Source organism: Vulpes vulpes, chromosome 7 (assembly GCF_048418805.1).
Source record: "Vulpes vulpes isolate BD-2025 chromosome 7, VulVul3, whole genome shotgun sequence".
NCBI classification, from domain to species: domain Eukaryota; kingdom Metazoa; phylum Chordata; class Mammalia; order Carnivora; family Canidae; genus Vulpes; species Vulpes vulpes.
In genome coordinates, this window is record NC_132786.1 from 31,855,094 (window position 1) to 31,867,562 (window position 12,469).

Sequence of the window (12,469 nt, forward strand, 5' to 3'; positions counted from 1 at the left end):
AACAGACTCCCCACTGAGCGGGGACCTTGATGCAGGGCTTGATCCCAGGACCCTGAGATCATGACCCAAGCCAAAGGCAGATGCTTAAGCGACTAAACCACCCAGGCGTCCCTAAAACTGCTTTAAGGAGAGGAGAAAGAAAAACGAAATAAACCAGTGCTAAAGACAGACTGTGGGAAATTGAGAGATGGCTAAGCTAATGGATTCTATTTTATGAGCTCCATGAAGGTTCATGAGGTCAGTTAAAAAAATATGTGACACAGGACAGGACGCCTGGGTGGCTCAGCGCTTGAGCGTCTGCCTTGAGCTTGGGCGTGATCCCGGAGCCCAGGATCTGTCCTCATAGGGCTCCCTGCATGGGGCCTGCTTCTCCCTCTGCCTGTGTCTCTGCCTCTGTCTGTGTCTCTCATGAATAAGTAAATAAAATCTTATTAAAAATATATGACAATGAAGAACTTGAGATATGATAGGAGACGGGAGGGGTGGGAGCTGGGGGATGGGAACAGTGTTGAAAATGTTACCAGGGCTAAGAGGAAAAGACTTCTGGACACTGTGGATTACTTACCCCCACTGAACTGTGCACTTGAAAATGTAAATTTTAGGTTATGTGTGTTTCACCACAATTTTTTTTAAGTTATGGGCAGCATGTCCCCCATGAGAATGTTGAGGGGTCCATCACTCTACCAGACCCTAGTGAGCCACCCTTCCTACCAGGAAGTGCAGAAGCTAGGAATAGAATTCGGGTCTAGGACCTACTTTATCAATGGTAAGAGGGTAAAACAAAAAATTTTTTAAAAATTAAAAAAAAAGGTAAGGTTGTTGAAGGGGTGGTTGTGGGATTAGCATCAAGCTGTGAGGAATCAGTGGGTTTTGACAGGGGAGTGCTGGCATGGAGGAAGGAGGCAGGGGCCATGGAGGAAAGGGCATAAAGCTGGCCTGCAGGGGTGTCCTGCCCTCCTGCTGCCTTTTCTGAGACTCTGCAGGCTCAGTGAGGGGCAATGTGGTCCACCCCAAAGGTGAGTCTACTAGGCTCTCTCCGGTTTCCTGACTTTGGAGACAGCAGGTGGTGCTGTTGAGTAAATCTGAGAGCCTAGAAGAGGAAACCCAAACTTTGAACTGGAGAAGTTGGGCATCTCTGCCCTGGCAACTCTCCCTTCCCACTGCTGGAGCAGAGGAGGGTGTGGGAGATGGGAAACATCTTCCTCCTTGTGCTCTGGATTGCTCCTCAGCTGGCCCTGGGAGGAGGGAGGGCTGGGACCTGTTCTCTTAGTGTTTCTCACATGCTCTGGTATCCCAAACGTCTTTGGAATGTAGCTCAGGTGAAATCCTGGGTGGTGGCCCCACCAGCACTTTGTCTGGGAGGGGTAAAAGAGATTCAGAGGCATCCTTACACACCCCTCCCTGGCCAGGCTCAGCTCAGGGTAGCTTCCGTGGCTTTGCCTGCACCTCCTGCTCCCAGGAGCCCGCCCCCCCCCCCCACGTCCCCCTCTCTTCTTAGAAAGCTCAGACTACTCTGAGAAGTCTAGTCTTACTCCACAGTAAAACAGACCAAACACTTGGGAACCTCTCCTTAATTGTAGTTTTAAATTTGGGGCTTTTATCTAGCGAGCTCAAGTTCTAGAAAGCCTCCATAGCTGATGAACTGGGTGCTTTGCACTGGATTAGGGCATTGGATTAGGTAGGAGTTCTCCTTCTGTCCAGTGAATCTGGATTTGATTGTGTTGCTGGGCTTTGTCCCCAACAATGATAGGATCCTAGGGAATGCAAACACAACACTGGTTTGACAGCTTCAGCAAGTTTTAAAAAGCCCAACACACCAAAGCCCAGTGTGCCTCTGGAACTCCACGGCTTGCCTGTCTCACTCTTGACACACTTTTGTGTCCCTGTCCTTGTTTTTCCTCTGCCTCACCTTTTTCTTGGTGTTCTAATTTATGCTGTTGTACTTCACTTACGTGACTTTGTAAACAGCTTTAAATCTTGAGACAGGTCAGGGTACAAATAAATAGGAAGAAAAACACCACTCTGAAAGGTCAGATGTTTTGATATTGGCTAAACCTTGTGCTAATGTAGGAAAATGACTATACCCCTTAGTGACCATAACATCCAGAATCTTCCACAACTCACAATAGCGGAAGGATCTATCTCCTCATGGAAAAAGGGGACAGGACCACAGACTTGACTTTTGACTCCTGGCATTCCCAGTGCCTCCCCCCTGGGCATCTTGCTAGGGTTGCTGCTGTTGTGGCCAAGCTTTAGGGTGGGGTGAGGGCTGGGGACGCTGTGCCCCTTCAACCATTTGCTACTGTGGACTCATGACCTTTCCCTTACTCCCTGCAGAGCTCTAAACTCATAAGAGCAGAGCATTTGAAATGACTTCTAAAAAGACTATTAGACGAGCAAAACGTAAGCAGAAAATAACATGAAACTAGGTCATCTAAGCAACAGCTCATGATACTTTATTTTCCATGATACACTACATGGTGACTTCAGCATTCATCTGAGAGCTAATTGACCCAGTGGTCATATTCTTATACAAGCTACAAACCTAAATAGTTCTCAAACTGCAGGACCTCATGTTCCCCTTAACAGGGTGGTCCTTCTAGCACCCCTTTCTAGAGCAACTTTCAAATCAAATGCCTCAAAACTTCCAGCACCAACCTCGGCTTTCGTTTTAACTCACACATTGCCCCTGCCCCCCCTGCAATCTTAGATCAATGTAGCCATACCAAATACTTAGAAATATTTCCTGTCTTCTCTGAGGTATTTCAATCTAAGGTTTGTGGTCAGAGGGATCTAAGTGTTGAAAAGCCATTTTTTACCATCAAATTGCATTTCAAAGGATCTTGGAGATGTAAGAGACCATAGAGACCATTTATTGCCATTCGTACAGAGAAATGGGTGGAAGTGATAAATGACTTGCTGATGGTCCCAGAGCTAAAAAGTCTAAACAAAGATTTCTGCCTATTGATACCCAGACCACTCTTTTTCTCACTGCGCTACCCAGAGTGGCCTCTGCACATCTAAGTAGAAATGTAATTGTGACTGGGACTTTCTTTACAGAAGTAGATATACATAGATGCAAATACATGCACACAAAGACACATGCAAGGTAATAGATTTAGGAATTAGGGGTACCTGGGTGGCTCAGTGATTGAGCGTCTGCCTTCAGCTCAGATTGTGATCCTGGGGTCCTAGGATAGAGTCCCGCATCAGGCTCCCACTGGGGAGCCTGCTTCTCCCTCTGCCTATGTCTGTCTTTGTGTGCCTCTCATGAATAAATAAAATCTTTTTTAAAAAGGAATTAAAGTAATAGAGGCATGATTATGCTATGTGGACAATTTTAGCTGTTTGTGAGGAGTGTCTTAAGGTATGCACAGATGTAAATCTGGACACCTAATGAATGAATGAATGAGTCTGAGGGGAAAAAATTTAATTTTATCCATTGAATGCAGAACTCTAGGGCAAATGATGGAATTTACTCTCTAGAGGTTCATGAAGGATAGACATAGGCTCAAATAATTCTAATATAAAGCCGACTTTGATCATCACTGTCACAATTTAATAAGGAGCTAAGGATCACTACAGATGAAAAAACTAGTAACACAAACAAGGAAACTTATAAGTACAAGCAAATTACATGTGTGCAGATATGAAGCAACTGTCTATTCACATATGTGTCATTTTTTCAGTGTATTGTAAGTATCCAGTAAGCAATGATGCTGTCATTTGGGGTGAATTCTTATACAAGTTCTGTTTGGCTTTATGTGCACAATGATACTTCATGGTGTGTCTCTTATCTCTTGATTTGCCTCTAAGTCCAATAAAGAAAATACACTTATATTTCCAGGCCAGACCTCTCCTCTGAGCTCCCAACTTATATTTCCAACACTCTGTTCATCCTGTTGGGTGTCTCAAAAGTACCCAAAGCTCCACATGTCCAAAATAACACCTGATTCTTCTTCCAGGATTCCCTATCTCAGTGAATGGCATCATTGTCCACCTAGGTATGCAAGCCAGAAACCTGGAGCGAGAACATAATCTCCCTAAGGGCAGGGATCCAGCCTGTCTTGTTTTCTGCTGTGTCTTCATGACCTAGAACAGTCCATGGCACACACTGAGTACTGATTATGTCCTGTGGAATTACTGTTTGCAATCTCTGGATTGCATTCGTTTCCCCCCATCTCCACCATTACTGTTCAGTCCAGGCCGCCATAACCTCTCACTGGCACTATAGCAATAGCCTCTTGACCAACCTCTCTGCTTTCATGCTCAGCTTTATTTCTATATATCTTCCAGTGTAGCCAGTGATCTTTTCAAAAACAAATCTGAATCTGAGACAGGCGCTCTTGCTGTGGCTTCTGAGGTCATACGTGGTATGTATCCTATGACTCTTATAGCCTCATCTCATATCATGATCACCTTGGCTTTTTAGATCCAGCCAGACTGGCCTCTTAGACATTCAGTCTTTTTTTTTTTTTTTTTTTTTTTACAATGCCTATCATCACTTGCTCTGTCTAGCCACAGGGTCTTTGCACTTATTGCTTTCTCTACTGGGACCATTCTTCTCCATTCTTCTCCTCTTCATCCACTTAATTTCTGCTCATCCTCCTGATGTCACTCTCAGAGCTTAGAGAACTAGTTTGTGTAGGTCATGATGTCAAATGTATTTGGCAGAAAAGTCATAGTCAAAATAACTTGAAAAATACTGAAAAGAGAGAGCTCCATAGCACTTGTCATTGTTCAATTTTTACATTTGTTTGTATAATTATTTTCTGTATGAAACTTTTCACAACTTGTAAGAAGTTTTTGTCTGTCTTCTTATGTGAAGTCAAGGATCTAGTCAAGGACCATTAAAATATAAGTCATTTCGTTCTTCATGTGTTTTTGCAAAGCACCATCAAATATATGTACCTGTATTCTTTTTTTTCTCTATCAGATACAAATCCTCAGAAGATTACTAGTGTTTGATAAAAATATCCTGGGATGTTATCATCTCAGTGAGGTCCTCCTTAGTTCATGAAAGCCCTGGAGACATGGTATGGACTTTTAGAAGATATTGCCTTTGCCTGTGATATCAGGATTTAATAAAATCAAACGAAGAAGGGCTTATCCAGGTTATCTTCTCCAATGTATATCTTTTCTTTTCTTGAAAGTTCCTGAAATCGGTAAGTTGATAGGATCTTAAGATGGTTAGAATCACTCAGACACACTAGATGTCTCAAACAGATCCTGTAAATATAGGAACTTATATATGATAAGGAAGCATTATAAATCCAATTAGGGAAGGGTCAGTTTATTCAACAACTTATTTTTTAATACCTAATTAGCGGTTTGTGAGAAAAAGTAAAATTTATCTTTGAACCATGTCACATACCAGTTTAAGTTTCAGAAAGATAAACATGCAAAATGGTAAAAACTCAAGCCAAAAAAGGCTATATGAAAACCTAAGTGAATATATACCTCATAACCAGGGGGAGGAAGACATTCTCAGCTTAAGGGCAAAGGAAAACATTGTTCTTATCTCCTCAAAGGAAAATGTTTGACCACATAAAAATGAAAAATGACCAAATTAAAAGGTAAACAAAGTGGAGAAACAATAGATTATCAGAAACTATACAAAGGGTCAATGTTTATAGTACATCAGGAGGTTTATAAATTAGTAAACTAGTGCCAAGACCCCAGTGAAGAAATTGGACAAAGAACAGACATTTCACGTGTAAAATATGATTGACACATGAAAAAATATTCAACCTTACCAGAAATCAAAGAAGTGCAAATTACACGTTTTGCAATTGCATAAATGCAAAAATCACTGTTTTATTCTATCAAATTAACAGAAATAAAAAGTACATAGTACACACTATTAGAGAAGTATAGGGGAAATCACTTTTCCAATACATTGCCGGGGGGAGTGATGTCATTATGTATAACGAATATTACAAATGTTCACAGCTTTTGACTTACTTCTCAGAATATATCATCAGGAAATGTGTGGAGGAAATAAATCTAAATATGGGCAGTGCTTTATGCACAAGGATTTTTATGGAAGTATTATTTATAGCAAAATATTTAATAATAGGGAGATCATTGAAAAAAACTAGTGGACACTGACATGATGAAATTAAATAACCTTTGGAAATTAAGTATATGAAATTTTCCAATAAAATAAGAAACCGTGGGGAAAAATAGCATAATAAAAGTGTGTATACAGTCTAATCTCAACTGCATGTAAAGACAAGCGTGCATAGAAAAAACATGTTTTCCTGTCATTATTTTTCCAAGGTAGAAGATAAGTGTTTTTTTTTTTTTTCTACTTGTCTTTGTTTTCTGGATTTCCCAGGAACCAATCCTTGCTTCTTTCCTAGGTGGAAACAGAGGCAATGCCATAAAAAACAAATCCAGTACTGACACATACTATAACTTGGTTGAACCTTGAAAAACCTGAACCTGAGTGAAAGAAGCCAGACACAAGAGGCCCCAGATAGTATGATTCCATTTATATGAAATCTCCAGAAAAGGCAAATCTGTAAAGGCAGAAAGCAGATTCGTGATGGCCAGAGGCTGGGCAGGAGGTACGGGCACTGATTCCTCACAGGCATGGAGCTTCATTCTTGGGTGATGGAAATGTTTTGGAATTAAATGGTGGTGATGGTTGCACAACATGGCGGAGATCCTAAAAACCACTGCACTACACACTTTAAGATGGTGAATTTTTGGTTATGTGAATAATATCTCAAATAAATAAATAAACAAACAAATAAAGGCTTGGTATTTAAAAAAGTAAAACTGAAGGATTTAGGTTAAGAATTTAAGAGTCCATTTTCAAAGGGTCATCTCTTTGCATTCTCTTTTTCTAGGGCCTCAGGGACCTCACTGGCTGGTGTGGATGTCAGAGAAGAAGAGAGGGAGAATGAACTAGAAGGACCAGTCATAGCTCTGTGTCTTTAAGATTTTATTTTTAAGTGATCTCTACACCCAAAGTGTGGCTTGAACTTACAACCCTGAGATAAAGAGTCACATGCTCTGCTGACTGAGCCAGCCAGGCACCTCAGGATCAGAGAGGTTTTACAAATTATGAATGGGTATTTAAAAAATGAAAATGTAAAGTGAACCTGTTTATAGTAGCATCAAGAATACCAAATACCTAGGAATAAATCTGACAAAAGATGTACAAGGCCTGCGTAGAAAACTACAAACACTGAGAGAAATTACATTTAAAAAGGATCTATCTTGCTCACTCTCTGGAATATTCCATAGTGTAAAGATGTGAAATTTCCCCAAATTGACCTGTGAATTCAATGCAATCTCAATCAAAATTTGAGCAGGTTTTTGTTGTTGCTTTGTTGTGTCTTGTTGTGTTTTAGAAATGAACAAGTTGATTCTAAGATGAATATGAAAATGCAAAGGACTGAGAATAACCAAGAAATCTCAGTGGACGAAGGACAAAGCTGAAAGCTTTACATTAGAAGATATCGAGAAGTATTAGAAAGCTATAATAATTAAGACAGTGTGGCTTTGGCTCAAAAACAGACCAGTTGACCAAAGGGCCAGAATAGAGATCAGAAACAAACCCACAAATAACCGTGGCAATAGAGAGCTGATGGGGGAAAGCTAAGTTTTTTTTTTCAATAAATGGCGCTGGGTCTATGGGATATATTTGTGAAACACCAAAAGAATCTTGATCCCTATCTGATACTATATGGTTGGAAAAATTTATGCTTCCATGGAAAACTGCATTTTTGTAGCACAGCCTCTGGGTTATCTGATGGTGATTTTATGGCCACTATTTTATAACTCTATAAGTTGTAGATAGCACAGACAAATTCATGAAAATAAATTCTGTCTGGTTGAGGGACAACATCCCCTCCACTCCTGTGGAAAAACTTATTCTGCCTTAAATTGCATATTCATTTCAATATTCTTGAATTATAAATGTGTCTGTTCTTTGGACTCTTTTTTAAGATTGTTTATTTACTCATGAGAGATAGAGACAGACAGAGAGAGAAAGAGGCAGAGACACAGGCAGAGGGAGAAGCAGGCTCCACACAGGGAGCCTGACGTGGGACTCCATCCCGGGTCTCCAGGATCACGCCCCGGCCCAAAGGTGGCGCTAAACCTCTGAGCCATCCGGGCTGCCCTGGACTCACTTTTGAACAGGTTGAATCACCTTGCCAGTTTTACTTCCTAATAAGTGAAATAAAATTTTAACATGTGTTCATTTTTATATCTGTATGAGAGTCGTGATTTTATCTTTTAAACTAATTATCTTTCAATAATACGTACAAATTAATTCCAGATGGATTGCTAACCTAAATGTGAAAGGTAAAGCAATCAAGCTCCCAGAAGATTATAAAGGAGAATATATTCATGACTTTGGGGCAGCAAAGAATTCTTAAATAGGACACAAAAGCACTACTCATAAAAGAAAAGATGAATAACTCAAATTTCATTTAAACTAAGTACTTTTTGGGCAGCCCGGGTGGCCCAGCGGTTTAGCGCCGCCTTCAGCCCAGGGCCTGATCCTGGAGGCCTGGGATCGAGTCCCACGTCGGGCTCCCTGCGTGGAGCCTGCTTCTCCCTCTGCCTGTGTGTCTGCCTCTCTCTCTCTCTCTCTCTCTCTCTCTCCCTATGTCTCTCATGAATAAATAAATAAAATCTTAAAAAAACTAAGTACTTTTCACCCAGGAATGCCACTGAGAGTGAAAAGGCAAGCCACAGAGTGGGAGAAGATATTTGCAATGCATTTTTTGGACAAAGCTATTTAATATATATATAGAAATTATATATATTATAGAAATTATATCATATATAATACAAATATATAAGTATTACAAATCAATAAGAAGCTAGACAACAGAAAATAATAATGTACAAAAGACCTGAATAACACATTACAAAAGACCATATCCAAATGGCCAATAAACAAGTGCCCAACCTCATTAGTCATCAGGGAAATACAAATTAAAACCACTGCACATCTACCAGAAGGGCAAAATACAAAAGATTGACAATGCCAATGTTGACAAAAATGTGGAGAAACTGGATCTCTCCAACACACCTGGTGGGAGTATAAATTGGTATAACTGCTTTGAAAAATTATTTGGCAATATCTCTTAGTGCTAAACATATGCCCAACCCTATGATCCAGCAATTTCATTCTTAGGGCTGTGTGCGTAGGTTTGTGTATATGTATATGCACAAAAAGACATAAGAATGTACAGCAATTTTTAAAATAGCTCTGTGGGTTTTTTTGTTTGTTTTTGTTTGTTTGTTTGTTTTTTGTCAACCACAAACTCAGTGGCTTAAAACAGTAATTAGTTCTTTCAGTGTCAGTTCTGGAGGTCAGAGGTCTGAAATCAAGGCGTCGGGGCTGCACTCCTTGCAGAGGCTATAGGGGTGATTCTGCTCCTTGTCTCTTGCAGCTTCTCGTGGTTTGTGAATCCATTACTTCAACCCTTGCCTCCTTCTCATGGCCCTGTCCTCTTCTGTGTAATCCCTCTGACTCATTCCTTTAAGGATGCCTGTGATTGGATCTAGGGCTACTTGGACGATCCAGGATGATCTCCTCATCTCAAGATCCTTAATTACATTTGCAAAAACTCACTTTCTTTCTTTCTTTTTTTTTTTAAAGCTTTTATTTTTATTTATGATAGTCACACACACACACAGAGAAAGAGAGGCAGAGGGGAAGCAGGCTCCATGCATTGGGAGCCCGACGTGGTGGGACTCGATCCCAGGTCTCCAGGATCAGGCCCTGGGCCAAAGGCAGGCGCCAAACTGCTGCGCCACCCAGGGATCCCTCTTTCTTTTTTTTTTTTTTTTAAACATCTATTTATTTGAGAGAAGGCGGAAGGAACAGAGAGGGGAAAGAATCTTCAAGCAGACTTCCCGCTGAGCACAGAGCCCCAGTATGGGGTTTAGTCTCACAACCCCAGAGATCATAATGTGAGCTAAAACCAAGAGTCAGACACTTAATCGACTGAGTCACCCAGGCCCCCTGCAAACACTTGATTTCTAAACAAGTAGCATTCATGGGTTCCAGGGATTAGGATGTGCATATATTTTGGGGGAGTGGGGGGCATCATGCAGCCCTTTACAAGCCTCAAACTAGAAACAACCTAAATGTCTATAAACTGTAGAATGAATATAGTGATAGATTACTATAAAACAATCAAGATGAACACATTACTGCTACACAAACACCATTGGTGACTCTTATAATACTGAGTGAAAGGAGCCAGACCCCAGATAAATATCTGATGTAATATTCAGTCATATAATGCTCAAAAATAGCAAGACTAGGGGTACCTGGGTGGGTCAGTTGATTAAGCATCTGCCTTTGGCTCCGTCATGTATCCAGGGTCCTGGGATTAAGCCCTCCACGTCTTTGGACCCCCTGCCCAAGGGGGAGTCTGCTTCTCCTTCTGCCCTTCCTCCCATCCCAGCTCATCCTTTCTCTCTTGCTCCCTCTCTCTCTCTCTCTCTTAAATAAATGGATAAAATCCTTTTTTAAAAAACCAGCAAGACTAATCTAGAGGATAGAAGCTGGGATGGTGGTTGCTATCCTATGGAAAGACGGGGGCCCGTGACCAGGAGGGATGCAAGCATGGTTTCTGCATGTGCCAATACTGCTCTATTTCCTGATCTGGGTGGTGAAGACTCACCACACCAAACACTTCTGTGTGCCTTTTTGCAGATAATACTTATAGGAAATTTTCCTCTTCACCTTCTTCACACATTTTCTTCTATTTTCTGTACATATTAGATTTCAATACCTGTGTTTATTAAAAACTATGAATGATCATTAACAACATTTTCTTTCTCATTATGGGTTAGGTGCTACCATCTCCCAGGAATGTCTGTTTTGGGGACACATATATATTTTTTTAGTCTAATGAGTTTTGACAAAAACTTAAATTGGGGGACCCAGTGGTGCTACAGAATGTACTGTTTTGTAATTCATTCCCAAACTGCTCTATAAGCCCTTAGCATCAATGGCTTTCCTGGCTGAGGCGTCCCCCAAACTTGGGAGTACTGGTGGTTGGGATGGCAAATGTTACTCCGAGGTGAATGATTAGACTTAGGAAAAGGATTTAGGATTAGGAAGAGTGTTATAGATCCTAGGAGAGGTAAGAAATAGCACTTCCTGAAGACGAGCAGTAATTCGTCAGAGGGATGATAAGGGTGGGTAAGAAGAGGATACTTAAAGGTAGAGCCTAGTTTGAAGCTGGGTTGCCTCCTTGAGGGGACCCCTAGGTAAGGAGTCTTATTCTGGCTGTGGTCAGTCCACCCATACCCCAGCCTTGGAATTGGTGAATTGTCAAACACCGGGCTTGCCTTGAGACTTCCAGGGCTATATTATAATTCCTTAGGCTCAAAAGTCAACATACCCATCAGCCTTGTACCATGTGCTGTGGCATCCAAAAGGAAGAGAAGGGGGGCGGTGGAGCTGCATGAAATACCTCTTGGCCAGCTCTGCCTCTGCAGGTCTGTGTCCAGGGGCCCCAGCAGTTGAGACAGTGGAGGCTCATGGCTTACATGGAAGAGGCTGGAAGGAGAACAAGACCCTGAGGGGGTAGCTCCAATGGGACGATTCAAGAAGGAATAAATGCCTCAGAACTTCTGCTTTCTTCTTGTATGTCATGAAACCGATTCTGGAAAGGTGAAGGCTTGCATCTATGATGAACACCTATTTCTTTTATATAATCAGAAACAATAAATCTGTATTTTTGAAAGATGGTTATATCGGGTAGTGCTAAAAGTGGCCGTGACTGGAGGGAGACTGAAGGGTTCAAAGTCATCTATGCCTCTCCTACTTAATCTGACCTGCCTTCTGTTGGCAAGACATTGGGAGAGCCAGAAATAGTGAGGACCACATTTCCTGCCTTTGGGATGCTTACAGGCCAATAAAACCAGTGCTGAATCTGAGTATAAGAAATAAGCTAGGAAACTCAAAGTAGGGCAACTGGGTGGCTCCGTTAGTTAGGCGCCTGCCTTCAGCTCAGGTCGTGATCTCAGGGTCCTGGGACTGAACCCCACATAAGGCTCCCTGCTTGGCGGGGGGCCTGTTTCTCCCTCTCCCTCTGTGCTTGCTCTCTCTCAAATAAATAAAATCTTAAAAAAAAAAAAAAAGAAATCAGAAGCAATTCTAAATGGGAGAGGCACAGGGGAAGGCTTAGTAAAGAAAGGGGAGGTAAGGGACCCACAATCTCTCTCTACAGTCTGTAAGACTGTAGTTGTAAGACTCAAGGGCTTTCCGTGAAGAAACTTGGCAAATTTTGTATTATCTACGATGCAAATTTTGTTAAAGTAATAGGGGCAAAGGGGGAAACGTAGCCATTTGCTTTTGAGACCATCCTTTGTCCAGTGTGGCTATAGTTGTTTCGTTTTGTTTAGTTTTTTGTTTTTATTTTATTTTATTTTATTTTTTAAATTTTTATTTATTTATGATAGTCACACAGAGAGAGAG

At 41.3% G+C, this 12,469-nt stretch overlaps 1 long non-coding RNA gene across 1 annotated transcript; it reads left to right on the forward strand.

The window, feature by feature from the left end:
- The first annotated feature begins 6,365 nt into the window (after window positions 1-6,365).
- On the forward strand, window positions 6,366-7,887 carry LOC140599487 (uncharacterized). Its single transcript, XR_012002375.1, has 2 exons — window positions 6,366-6,572; window positions 6,858-7,887. It is a non-coding gene; the product is annotated as an uncharacterized lncRNA (long non-coding RNA).
- Window positions 7,888-12,469: the final 4,582 nt, after the last annotated feature.